Raw genomic sequence first — 12178 nt, 5'->3', positions numbered from 1 at the left:
AGGTGCAGAGGGAGCCAAGGGTGCACCCCCGGCGGGAGAGTGAGCTGGCTCTACCAGCAGGGCACTCAGCGCCCAGGTGGGGTCCTGGGCACTGCTCCAAAGTCCTGCGGGTCCCTTCTGGTGTCCCCTCTGGTGTCCATTCAGCGCCCCCCCCGCCCCGCCCCAGCCCATGCAGCTGTGGACGGGGGGTGTTTGTTTCCAGGGTGGGAGGGAGCCGGCGACACCCTCTGGCAGAGAGCTGGGGTCTGAAGTGCTCCTCCGCCTTCCCAGCTCCCACACACCGGGCTGCAGATAACTTGGCAGTAAGCATTTGATTTCCAAAGACAGCCCAATCAGATGCCTTTCTTGAGGTAATAATGCTTCATTTTCTCCCTTTTTGTGGGATGGCGATCATCTCCTACACTCTCCTTCCCAGCTAAGCACATCATCAAAATTTAACTTCCTGCATCTGTGTAAGATAAATAGGGCTTTGCAGAAATGGGCTGCAGACCAGCATCCACCCTCCTCTCCCCAAAGCCCAGGACACCACCCCATGGCTGTTTCTTCTGGCAGAGGAGGAGAGAGGCTGCGGGTCCCTGGGGCCTGGGACCCGCAGAATGGGTCTGGCCTGCTCCGGGTCACAGGAATGGGTGAAAGAGGAAGGATAGTGGGAGCACAAAGGACGGGGTGGGGAGAGACATCTTGAACATCCTTAAAAAGAAGTGAGATGTCTTTGTAAAGTTCTTACACTTGTTCTGCAAGCTCCCACGGGCACAGAGCGCGCCCCTGGAGCCACAGTTCCCTAAATAGACAACACATCTGTTTTGGTCCTACTGCTTATTCTGTAAGACAATTCACTTGGCAGGATTAAAAATATGTCAACAAAGCATCGATGCAAGATATGGAAGCCGCTTCTCCTGAAGTAATCTGAATTGGCCACTCTCTCATCCCTGGAGGAATATCAGCAAAGTTTTCCTGCAATACAGAAGCACAGAAAGAAAACGTTGGGAGCTCCCCACCCTTCGGATGCCTCGGCCCACCTCCCACACACACTGTAGGGAACGGCTGGATTTTGAAGGGCTGCTCTGTTTGGAAGCCCGGCTCCGGAGGCAGGAAACACAGTAATGAAAGCCCACATCCCAATGCAGAGCTTCTGTGGTTGAGGGGAAAGAGGAAATGAGTAATGGAGAGAAATATGAAAGCCCTGGGGGCTGTGGAGGCATAACTGGCCAGTACTCCCCAGCCCCATCTCCTTCCAGCCCAACCCAGCCAGCAACAGCCCTGCCCAGCCCGCTGTGGGGTCAGGTTCTTTCCCCGAAATAGGCAGTGGTGTCCAGGGACCATCCTTACTTCTCCACCTTCTCTCCAGGGCCTGTTGTGCACCCACGTGCTGCTTCTGCTGATGCCAGCTGCACAGCTCCTCCAGGAGGAACCCTAGAAACGCAGGACCCACTTGTTACAGCCGCTGCTTTGTCCACGACCCGTCCAGCTGCGCCTCTCACTCCTGCTACACGTGAACGGCGCCTGCGCAAGCGACATTCCCTTCCGTCTCTAACCACCCCGCACCATGCTAACTTCTGCAAAAATCTCAGACGTGGAGGTTTAAAGTGTATGGTGTGTTTCGAAACTACAAGGGCATTCTGCCACCAGTATGCAAAGTGGCAAAACGTCCTCAAGTCTCAGGGCTCCTCGTGGGGGGATGACAACCTTCCTGCGTCTGTCAGGGTTCTCCAGAGAAGCAGAGCCGATGGGATACGTATGTAACACATGCATGTGTCTCTATGGCCTATATAGGGTACATATCCGTAATTCAGAGTTTATGGACACATAGGGTATAATGCGCTCGTTAGGTATCAGATACAAAGAAGTACACATACACAGAGGGAGAGAAAGGAGTTGGTTCCATGATTACAGGGCTGACAGGTCTGGGATCTGGAGGGCAGGCCAGCAGGCTCGAACCTCAGGGGGGATCTCTTTTCTGGGAAACCTCAGTTTTTGCTAGCAAGGCCTTCAGCGGACCAGGGGAAGCCCACCCACAGGAGGGAGGGTGGCCTCCTTCACCTAGAGCTAAGTATTCATCACATCTGCAAAATACCTTCATGTCCAGGCTAGCGTTCGACCAAACGGCTGGGCAGCAAATTTCAGCGAGGCGGACACTCCAAGTCACCATCGCTGTGCGCCCCCCCACCACCCGCGGGAACCACAGGAAGATTCAGGAGCAGAGCAAACTGACAGCTTCTGCCCGTGGGTGGGGCAGGGGTATGACTAAGGCCTCAGAAGCCCCCAGCAGACACCTCCTCCTGGAATCAGGGGCTGGGTGGGTTTTGGACCTTAAAGAAAAAAAATCACCGGAAGGTTCTCAATTGACAAAGTGTCCTCGTGTCTGGTTCTTCGGGTCCTGAATTAAAGGGTTCTGGGCCGGGGCTTGGGAGCAGCAGGGTCGCAGCGGGAGGAGGAGAGCAGAGGGAGGACAGGGTCTGCAAGAGCTGGGGCCTGCCGGGGAGAGAGGCGCGCGGTGGGCGCGTGGGGCACCTGCGCTGGGCTGCGGCTCCGAGCGCCCGGCGGCGGCACGATGCTGCCACCTAGTGTCCTTCCCGCGTACTGCCGCCGGCGCTCTCCCGGGGTCCGGCATCTGTGCAGACTCTCCACGCGCTCCTCCTGGGGAGGACACATCACAGAGTAGACCTGTGAGCTCTCCGCAACAACCCGCGGCGGCGCGGGGTGCTAGCGTTCCGTGCTCTGCGCCCGGGAATCAGCTAGCTTCACACCCCGGTGAAGCGCAGAGCTCCCCAGTTCCCGCAGCTCAGGAAGGGCATTGCCCAGCAGCGCACTTGCCTGCCTGCAAGGCGCCTGCGACCAGGCGGAGCTCTGACGACAAGAGAAAAGCTCAAGGACGCTGCACGACACGCCCCAGCCCACACGCGTGCGCCACCATGCACGCAGGGTCTGGTCCAGCCGGCTGTCCGGTCTGCAGCAGCCTCGACCCACACAAGCATGATAGGGCACATGTGCAGCTCAACGTTTCCCAGCCGCCTCCTCCAAGATCAAGGGACACAAGTGCAGGGAATTTTCGGGGTTGCGGTTTGTTTTCACACCCTCCGTCCCCACGTGCATCTCGTCCCTCGCAGGGTCAGCACCTGCTGGGAGCAGCGAGGTCACTGCGTGTGGGGGCCGGTCAGCAGGAGGAACGAGGAGGGGGTTTGCGTCCTGTTGCAGAACGACGTTATAACCCCCCCCCCAGCCCCCTGCCTTGTACATCTCGGTTCGTCTTCTGCACACGGCCCCTGCCTTGTACATCTCGGTTCGTCTTCTGCACACGGCCCCTGCCTTGTACATCTCGGTTCGTCTTCTGCACACGGCCCCTGCCCTGTACATCTCGGTTCGTCTTCTGCACACGGCCCCTGCCCTGTACATCTCGGTTCGTCTTCTGCACACGGCCCCTGCCTTGTACATCTCGGTTCGTCTTCTGCACACGGCCCCTGCCCTGTACATCTCGGTTCGTCTTCTGCACACGGCCCCTGCCTTGTACATCTCGGTTCGTCTTCTGCACACGGCCCCTGCCTTGTACATCTCGGTTCGTCTTCTGCACACGGCCCCTGCCTTGTACATCTCGGTTCGTCTTCTGCACACGGCCCCTGCCTTGTACATCTCGGTTCGTCTTCTGCACACGGCCCCTGCCTTGTACATCTCGGTTCGTCTTCTGCACACGGCCCCTGCCTTGTACATCTCGGTTCGTCTTCTGCACACGGCCCCTGCCTTGTACATCTCGGTTCGTCTTCTGCACACGGCCCCTGCCCTGTACATCTCGGTTCGTCTTCTGCACACGGCCCCTGCCCTGTACATCTCGGTTCGTCTTCTGCACACGGCCCCTGCCCTGTACATCTCGGTTCGTCTTCTGCACACGGCCCCTGCCTTGTACATCTCGGTTCGTCTTCTGCACACGGCCCCTGCCCTGTACATCTCGGTTCGTCTTCTGCACACGGCCCCTGCCTTGTACATCTCGGTTCGTCTTCTGCACACGGCCCCTGCCTTGTACATCTCGTTCGTCTTCTGCACACGGCCCCTGCCTTGTACATCTCGGTTCGTCTTCTGCACACGGCCCCTGCCTTGTACATCTCGGTTCGTCTTCTGCACACGGCCCCTGCCTTGTACATCTCGGTTCGTCTTCTGCACACGGCCCCTGCCTTGTACATCTCGGTTCGTCTTCTGCACACGGCCCTTCTCCACCTGTCTGTTCTTTCCAGTCACCTGTGAGCACGAATGGGATGTGGACTTCCACATAATTTTAAAGTCTCTCCGTGCCTTCCAACTGGGACTTTCACTGGGATTCCGCTGAATTCATAGACTGACTTGAGAAGGTGACTTGCCCCTTCCATCACCTGCAAACCACGGGGTCCTGACCAAGAAAATGAGGACATTCTCCTACCTTCAAGGCAGCATGTCCTCCAGCTCTCCACTGAGCCCCGTGCCCCACCCGCAGCTGGGGCTGTATAACTCTTTGTGGGGCTAGTTCATTTGGTGGCCTGGGGGACGGAGCCTGTGCTCATCCTACAAGGAGGCCCGGCCGCTTTGCGCCTCCTCCAGACTTTTGATAACTTATTCCAAGTGGCTCGGCCTCTAGGTGTCATTGTGCCGCCAGAGACCTGGAAATACAGCCCACATTAAATAAGCCATCGGAGAGAAAAATGAATAGGGAGTAATTTAGGGAGATTAAATGGGCAGGACTGGGGACACTTATCATCGTTCCTGCAATGCTTCATCTCTGGGACCGGGGGGAATGTCTGAGTTCAGAAATGTCAGGGCAATTCATCAGCCCCCGACGTTGACGTGAAGGGAAATCAGGTCGTTAGCTTGTAAAATATAGGATTTTGTTTTCCCTATATCTGTCAATCTGTTTTATGGTTGGTTTAGCCCTGCAATAAAATGGGAAAGAATTAGAGTAACTGCTAGCTTCACCGCTCCTTGAACACACTTTCCAAAATAATGGAGCTGGGGGCACGGACATTCAGTCCCAGGCAAGAACTTTTTATGGATCTTGCACATTCCCTGGGTTCCCGGTCCACGAGCCCAGCCAAGGGATGCTTGGTCTGCCTCACAGCACGTCTGCAATGAAAATTAACACACAGCTCTCGAAGTCATACCTTCAGGCGACCCCACAGAAAGGAGGCGTGTTAGGACACAGGTTGTTGGGGCCAGTGGGGAGCACCGGCTGGTGGTTCACAAAGTCCTTCTCTGTTGGGTGAGGGGTCCAAAGGCACAGACTTCCAGATATACAGTAAAGAAGTGATGGGGATATAAGGTCCAGCAGCGCGACGATAGCTAGTAATATGGTAATGTGGAATTGCAAGTTGCTAAGAGAGTAAACCTTCAGTCTTCATCACAAGAAGACTTTTTGTAGCTATATGCGATACTGGATAGTGACCAGGCTTAGTGTGGGGATTATTTTGCAAGAAATACAAATGTAGAATCATGCTGTCACACACCTGAAATTAATATAATATAATATGTCAATTATATCTCAGAAAAGGGGTTATTTTTGGTGGAAAAGCTCTTGATACCTGCCTCTTAATTTTTCCAAAAATCAAGAATTGTAATACAATCTAACAGTAAACAAATGTGATATTTAATAATTAGATGCAAAAGTTTCAGATACATTTTATTATACAGCTTCTCCATAAGAGGCATATCTCCTGGCAGGCATCTTAAAAAAATGATACCATTTCTTAGATTTAGTTCAGCAATGACAATGATGATTTTTCCTTATCTGATTGTGACTCTATCACCAGCTGAAAATGGCCATTTATATGTATGATATAATGATAAGTAAAATTTCGATTTTCATACAGGGGAAAAAAAAAGCATTGCTTCTCCTTCTCTTCTCTTAACATCCCCGTATCCTGTGGGTTTGAAGGTCAGAAACCGACTTTCGGATTTCGCTGAGATCTCTTCCAGGGGCAAAGACAGCACACTGCCCAGCTGGTGGGGGAGCACCGAGTAACACCATCCCCACACTTAGAAGGCATATCTCAGTCACCTCACATGCCAAGGACTGGGGGGCAAGCCGCTACACCCCAACTCACAAACCCACCAGGGACCAAGCCAGAACCCCTGTCCACAGACCATGACCCGGTCCCGCCTCCCTCTCCTCCATGACTCCTCTTGGAACAGACCAGGCCTTTTGTACCTCAGGGCCTTGGGACCTGTTGACCTGATTGTCCGGAATGTTCTTCCCCCCAGTTCTTTGCAAGAGTACCTCCCAACTGTTCCCACAGTCTTCTCAGCAGACCTGCCTCTCCAGAGATGCTTTCCCTGACCACCCACCTGAAAATAGCCCGTGCCCCCCTACACGGTCACCGAGCAGGCTCTGTCATTCTTTGAAGTCCTACCACTACCTGAGATGAAACACGGATGCGTCTTCTGGATACGGCCCATCTTTCCGCCAAGAGTAGGAGCCCCATGGGGCAGAGACCTCGTCCGTTTGGGTGGATTCTCTGTTTCTGGTGTCAGGGGCGCGCCTCACATATGGTCAGCTATCCATCAATGTTTGTGGGTGAACGAATGAGAGACTGAATGATGAATAAATGATACAATGTTGCTCTGAGGTCACTCTGAGCTTCATGGGAAGTTGGGAAGACGTTTTTTGTTCCATTTCCTAGACTTGCTGTGATCTACAGCCATCCTGACCCATTGATCTTAATGGGGACAGAGCGTGGATTGTAAGGCACTTTACAAAACCTGCCTGGGTCACACAAATTCATGAGTGAATAAAGAAATGATGGAGTCTGTGCGAAGATGTTTGCAGATTCTAAATTTCCTGATGTCGGATCCCTTGGAAGGAGAAGTAGGAACTGCCTCTTCCTCAAAGACGGGAATATTAGACTTTGACCTTAGGAGGTAAGCCCTCCAGATTCTGTGCAGTGGGTTGGGCACGATGACGCACAGGCCAGACGCATGTTTCTGTAAATAAAGTTTTATTGGAACACGAGCCTGGCTGCTGAGGGAGCAGGTGGTCTGCGGTTACTTCTGTGATGTGACAGCGGAGTTGGGTCATTGCAACAGAGACCGTGCGTCCCAGAAAGCCTGAAATACGTACTATCTTGCTTTGTACGGAAAGTTTGCCGAGCTCCAATCTGTGCCTGTTTCAGTCAGGACTCAGGTGCTGGGAGCAGAAACTGCCCCAGCTACTCAGGCAGAAAGGATTTAATATAAGCACTGCAGGCACAGCCCAGACTTCCAGAAGTGTCTCCCTGGACAGCCCCACAGACCTAGTGCCCGAGGGTGGTCCCTCCCTCCGCACTGTTGGCTGGAGCGGGGAGCCACAACAGACTATATAGTCAAGGGTCAGGAAGCCAGTCCTTCTGCCCATGACCGCCTGAGAACACCCAGGACGTCAGCGAGCGTGCACTGGCCATGGACGGGAAAAAGCATCCCGTCTTCCTCCCAACCATGTAGAAACAGCGGAAGCCTCAGGGGATGACTTTTTCTCTCAAATGCAGAACAGAGTCCTCACCCAGACCCCTGCCCAGGGAGCCCTGTCCATCTCCCATTGTCTGTCCATCTGAAATACCTATCGTGATGTCTGACGTCCAAATGAAAACCAACACAGGGACCTGCTACGAGGCATTTCTGGCCCCTGGTCTCCCCCCAAGGAAGTTTCCAACCCTTGCTCTGTGCCCTCATTGCAGTAGAAGGCTCAGAGCCCAGAAAAAAAATGAGCAGGTCCTCCCATGTCTACCAAAAGTGGAGTCAACCACGTAAAATATTCCAGCAAACATGCCAGCTTCTACATCTATCCTAACAAAACTGACACGCGATAGAGGACACAACCCATCAGAGCCGGTGAGTAGAGACCCTAATGATTTCTATTTCAATTTACGACTAACATAATGCCTGGCCCACAAGCAACAGAGTGAGGGCCATTCTAGCAAATGTTATGGTAGATCCAAATGCCTTTGAAAGGACAAGGTGATAGGATTCTATTTAAGTCCTCCGCCAATCTGGAAAATGGGGAACTTTTTTTTCCCTCAGTGTCCCTGAGTCCAAAGCATCTTATTCTAGATGAAGGGTCAGGCACCTAGTCGGAGAACAGGTGTCGCTGCTCCCATGGGAGCCCTCAGAACATAAAGTCTGAGAGCAAAGTGGAGTTTCTTATCAGGAGCATGAAGATAGATTATCCCATACCTCAAATATCTTTGGTTTGGCCTCCGTCAAAATTAAGATAAAATTAGTGGTCACATGTTTTACATTTTTCATCACTTGACAGTATAAAAAGCCGTTCACAGGAGCACTTTGAAAATACAAAGCCCCTTGTTTTAGTATATGTGCTGCCGAAGTGAGCACCAAAGCCCCTTGTTTTAAAATAGAGAAGGAAGTTTAGTAAATAGTTGCATACCAACCAGCTAACCTAAAATTTAACTTGAGATGTTGTCATCAAAAGTTGACTTACTTAAGGGACAGAGAATTTTCTCTCTCTACGAACGTGTTTGTTTTAACTGTCCCACGAAGCACTGACAAATGTCTTCAGACTCATTGCCATGATTTTGCGTGAGGCAAAAGGAAAAATGTATGTCCTATGTGCATGACTTTATGTGTTTGTTAATGGCTGTTTTTCCCCCAGACTATTACAGTAAGTTTTAAAATGCTGAAAAACTGAGAGCATGTACCTTAAAACTTACAGCATTATTCAAGATTACTCAAGATTCTTCTTCCACATTTTCCTTCTACCTTAGTCTCCAACATAGCTCACCACGACGTTGGTCCTGATGAACATTTGGTATTTTGTTCACTGTAGTTTTTCTTTTTCTTTTTTTTTTTTTTTGCATTTATTTAAAATTTTGTCTCCAAGGCAAGTGCTTCCCACTCTTCACTATAGACTGCGAATGGGGAACGTCTACTCTAGGAGACAATGCCCAGGAGTGTTGCAGGAAACTACTCGATCATTTAACCTGAGAAGCTTGACACATTGGTCCTAAGAGACTGATTTTCTTGACAGACCTGTGGTCATTAGCCTGAGAGTTATGACCTCGTTGATCTAATACTATGAAAATCCACTGACATCCAAACCGCGCTGATACGGTTATAATTAGGAACATGGCTAAGGCATTCTTCCTTGAAAACAGAGAGCGGCTTCTCAAGGAGAATTAGCAAGAGACTCTAGCAGGATGCTTGGAAACACAACAAACCATGGAGATTTTCCAACGTCGCTAATAAACAACACTAATAAAACAAACAAAACGGGGCGCGCAGAAGATCAAAGATGGACCCTCAATTGTTTTATTCATGTCTTCGACTTAATCTTTCCAGAATCTGGCCCTGGCAGCGTTCGCTGAAGCCAGCATGTTTCCTTTTAGCTCTGTGGTTGTGTCATCATTTCTTGGTGAGTAGACTGACTAGTAGATTACAGCATGCGACATTTCCTACGAAGTCAGATGCCACAGAGTATGTCCGTTTACAGAAATGTTTGCCTGTTGATTCACTTCCAAGTGACCCTCAGTTATGTACATAAAGACAACTTCATTTTTTTTTCCCCTAAAAATGTTTCCTGTAACCTGGCATCAGAAGTGGCCGGGTTTCTGAGCAAATACACCAGATGGCCTCATGCTGCCCAGTAGCGTCTTGGATTGGTCCAGCGGCGGTGCTGAGCTCGGGGCGAGTGTGCCTAACGCAGACATGCACTCTGTCCGCCTCAAACTGCTCTCCCTTCACCTCCCTCCCTCATGGTTGACTTTCTGAATCTGCAGAGGTCAAAGCTTTCTGTTATTTTTATTACATTTTTATCTCGCTAGCTCTGACCTCGTGCTTCCCGCCTCCAGGAGCTGCTCTATTGTAAGTATATTACCCAAATATCTGATTTTTCTGGGTCATCCCTAAATCTGATCAGCATGCCCAAGTCTTTGATAAAATGGTTGAACAGAATATGATTAAAACTGGATCTTGGTGTCCCTGCAGCAAAGACTGCCCTGCAGGTGAGTCTTAATCTAGTAATAGAGTAGATAAGAATCTTCCTCTAGCTCTCCTGACTCAATACATTTCCCTCACTTGTCCTAAATGCATTCTCTCAGTTGCTAAAATTCAGATATCTAGAGCCGAGGCATTCTTTGATCAAGATATTCATCTCAGAAAGGAAGTAAAATTGGCTTCAATGTTGGTCTTGCTCTCAGTAAACATAAAATATTTTCTCATTTTCCTTTTGAGGGCTTGCAAACTAGGTAATTAATAAAGGGTATGTCAGTTACAAGGGATAGAAACCATATAAAACAGGCCTAAGAGAAAAGGAAGTTATAGCATCACATAATTGAAAAGTCCAAGTGTGGTGCCAGCTAGCTTCAGGCATGGCTGGATCAAGGAGTTCAGAACTAGTCACCAGGATCCAGTCTCTCTCAAGCTTTCTTTTCTGCTTTCACATGTATGTTGGCTTTCTTCCTAGGCAGTATCACCCTATCTGGAAGAAAGATGACACCTAGCATCTCTAGGCTTCATTGTTTTAGCCGCAATTCCAGTGAGAAAAGATATTTAAAAAAAAAAAAAAAAAAGGAAAGTTATAGACACCCCTTGGCCTGACCACTGAGCTTCCACTAACAATCTACTCTGGGACCAGTCACTGTTGTACCCATTGCAACACTTGATTGGTCAGGTCTGGGTCCCAAGCCAGAGCCACAGCTTCAGAGAAGTGGGGGGGGGGTCAACCTCTTAAATGGGATGAGAAGGGCTTTCCCGAAGAAAATCAGGGTTGCTGCTCACAGAGAGACTAAATTCTGGCAAATTCTCCCTCCCTCATCCATTCCGATGCTGAGGCTGAGGGCACGCGGTTAGGGTTTGGGTGTCCAAGCTTCACGCGAGCTCAGGCAGTGCCTGCTCATGGACTGTCCTGTGGGATCTGTACTATCCCTGGCCACCGATCGCTCACACATCCTCCTGCTTCCTTGGGGCCCAGTCTCCCGCACAGTCTTGAATTTCTGCTGTCATGTCCCCTCTATATTTTCCACTTGGAAGGTGACCTGCCACCATGCTTGTGTATTGTTTGCACACGTCTGTGTGTTACAGTTCGTGTTCCTGTAACGCTCCTTTAGGAAGGAATTCCCTTAGAAACATATAGAAAATGTTTAGCAATAGGACACTTTAAAAATAACTTTTGTTTCCTACTTTGATCCCTTTCAATTGCATTGTAAAGGAAAATCTGGGAGGACCTCTTACCTCTCAGTCCCTCTGGGGAAATAACGGCAAACCGCACCTGCTACACCTCCCTCCCGCGGGAATCACTCACCTGTGGTACCTCCGTTGGGTCCCACCCAGCGCTGGGGGCCTTGACCATCTCACCCAGGGAGGAGCCGCAAGCCAGTCCATGTGTTTCAGAATTCCCAGGAATTGTTTTTTAGGTTGAGAGACATGAAACTTTGGGGGCTGCTTAGGAAGTGTGGGACGCTGATGTTGTGTGGGGAGGGGGCTCTGACATCGGGGGTCACGAGGGACAGGAAGAGAAGGAGCCAGAATTCCTGGGCTGGAGGCTCGGGGCTGTCCTTCCACTGGGTCCTGGCTCAGCGGGGGCAGTGTGACCAAGAGGATAGTGCCCATGGGGCTCGGCTAGCCCCCGCCATGCCTGGGCAGCACCGGACTGTGAAGACCCCGGCTGAGCAGAACTCCCGCGTCCCGTTCTGACTGTGGAGTGGGTGCAAGTGGGCACAGACTCTGTGTTGCTGTGAACCCCAGGTGTGTTGTGGCTGAGATGAACATCTCAGATTCGGAGCCTGCCGGCAGCAACCAGCTCCCACACAACTCTTTCTTGCCTTGTGCTTTTTGTTAAAATGCCATTTTTTAAAACAGGGAGAGTTCCTATGAAAATAAGGATTTATAGATTCTCTTTAAAAAGCAGCATTTCTGGGCGCCTGGGTGGCTCAGTTGGTTAGGCGACTGCCTTCGGCTCAGGTCATGATCCCGGAGTCCTGGGATCGAGTCCCGCATCGGGCTCCTTGCTCGGCGGGGAGCTGCTTCTCTCGCTGCCTCTGCCTGCTTGTGTGTGCTATCTCTCTTTCTGGCAAATAAATAAAATCTTGAAAAACAAAACAAAACAAAAACAGCACTTCTGGGGTGCCTGGGTGGCTCAGTGGGTTAAAGCCTCTGCCTTTGGCTCAGGTCATGATCCCAGGGTCCTGGGATCGAGCCCCGCGTTGGGCTCTCTGCTCAGCAGGGAGCCTGCTTCCCC

Source organism: Lutra lutra, chromosome 12 (genome assembly GCF_902655055.1).
Source record: "Lutra lutra chromosome 12, mLutLut1.2, whole genome shotgun sequence".
Classification (NCBI taxonomy): domain Eukaryota; kingdom Metazoa; phylum Chordata; class Mammalia; order Carnivora; family Mustelidae; genus Lutra; species Lutra lutra.
This window is presented reverse-complemented; position numbering follows the sequence as displayed.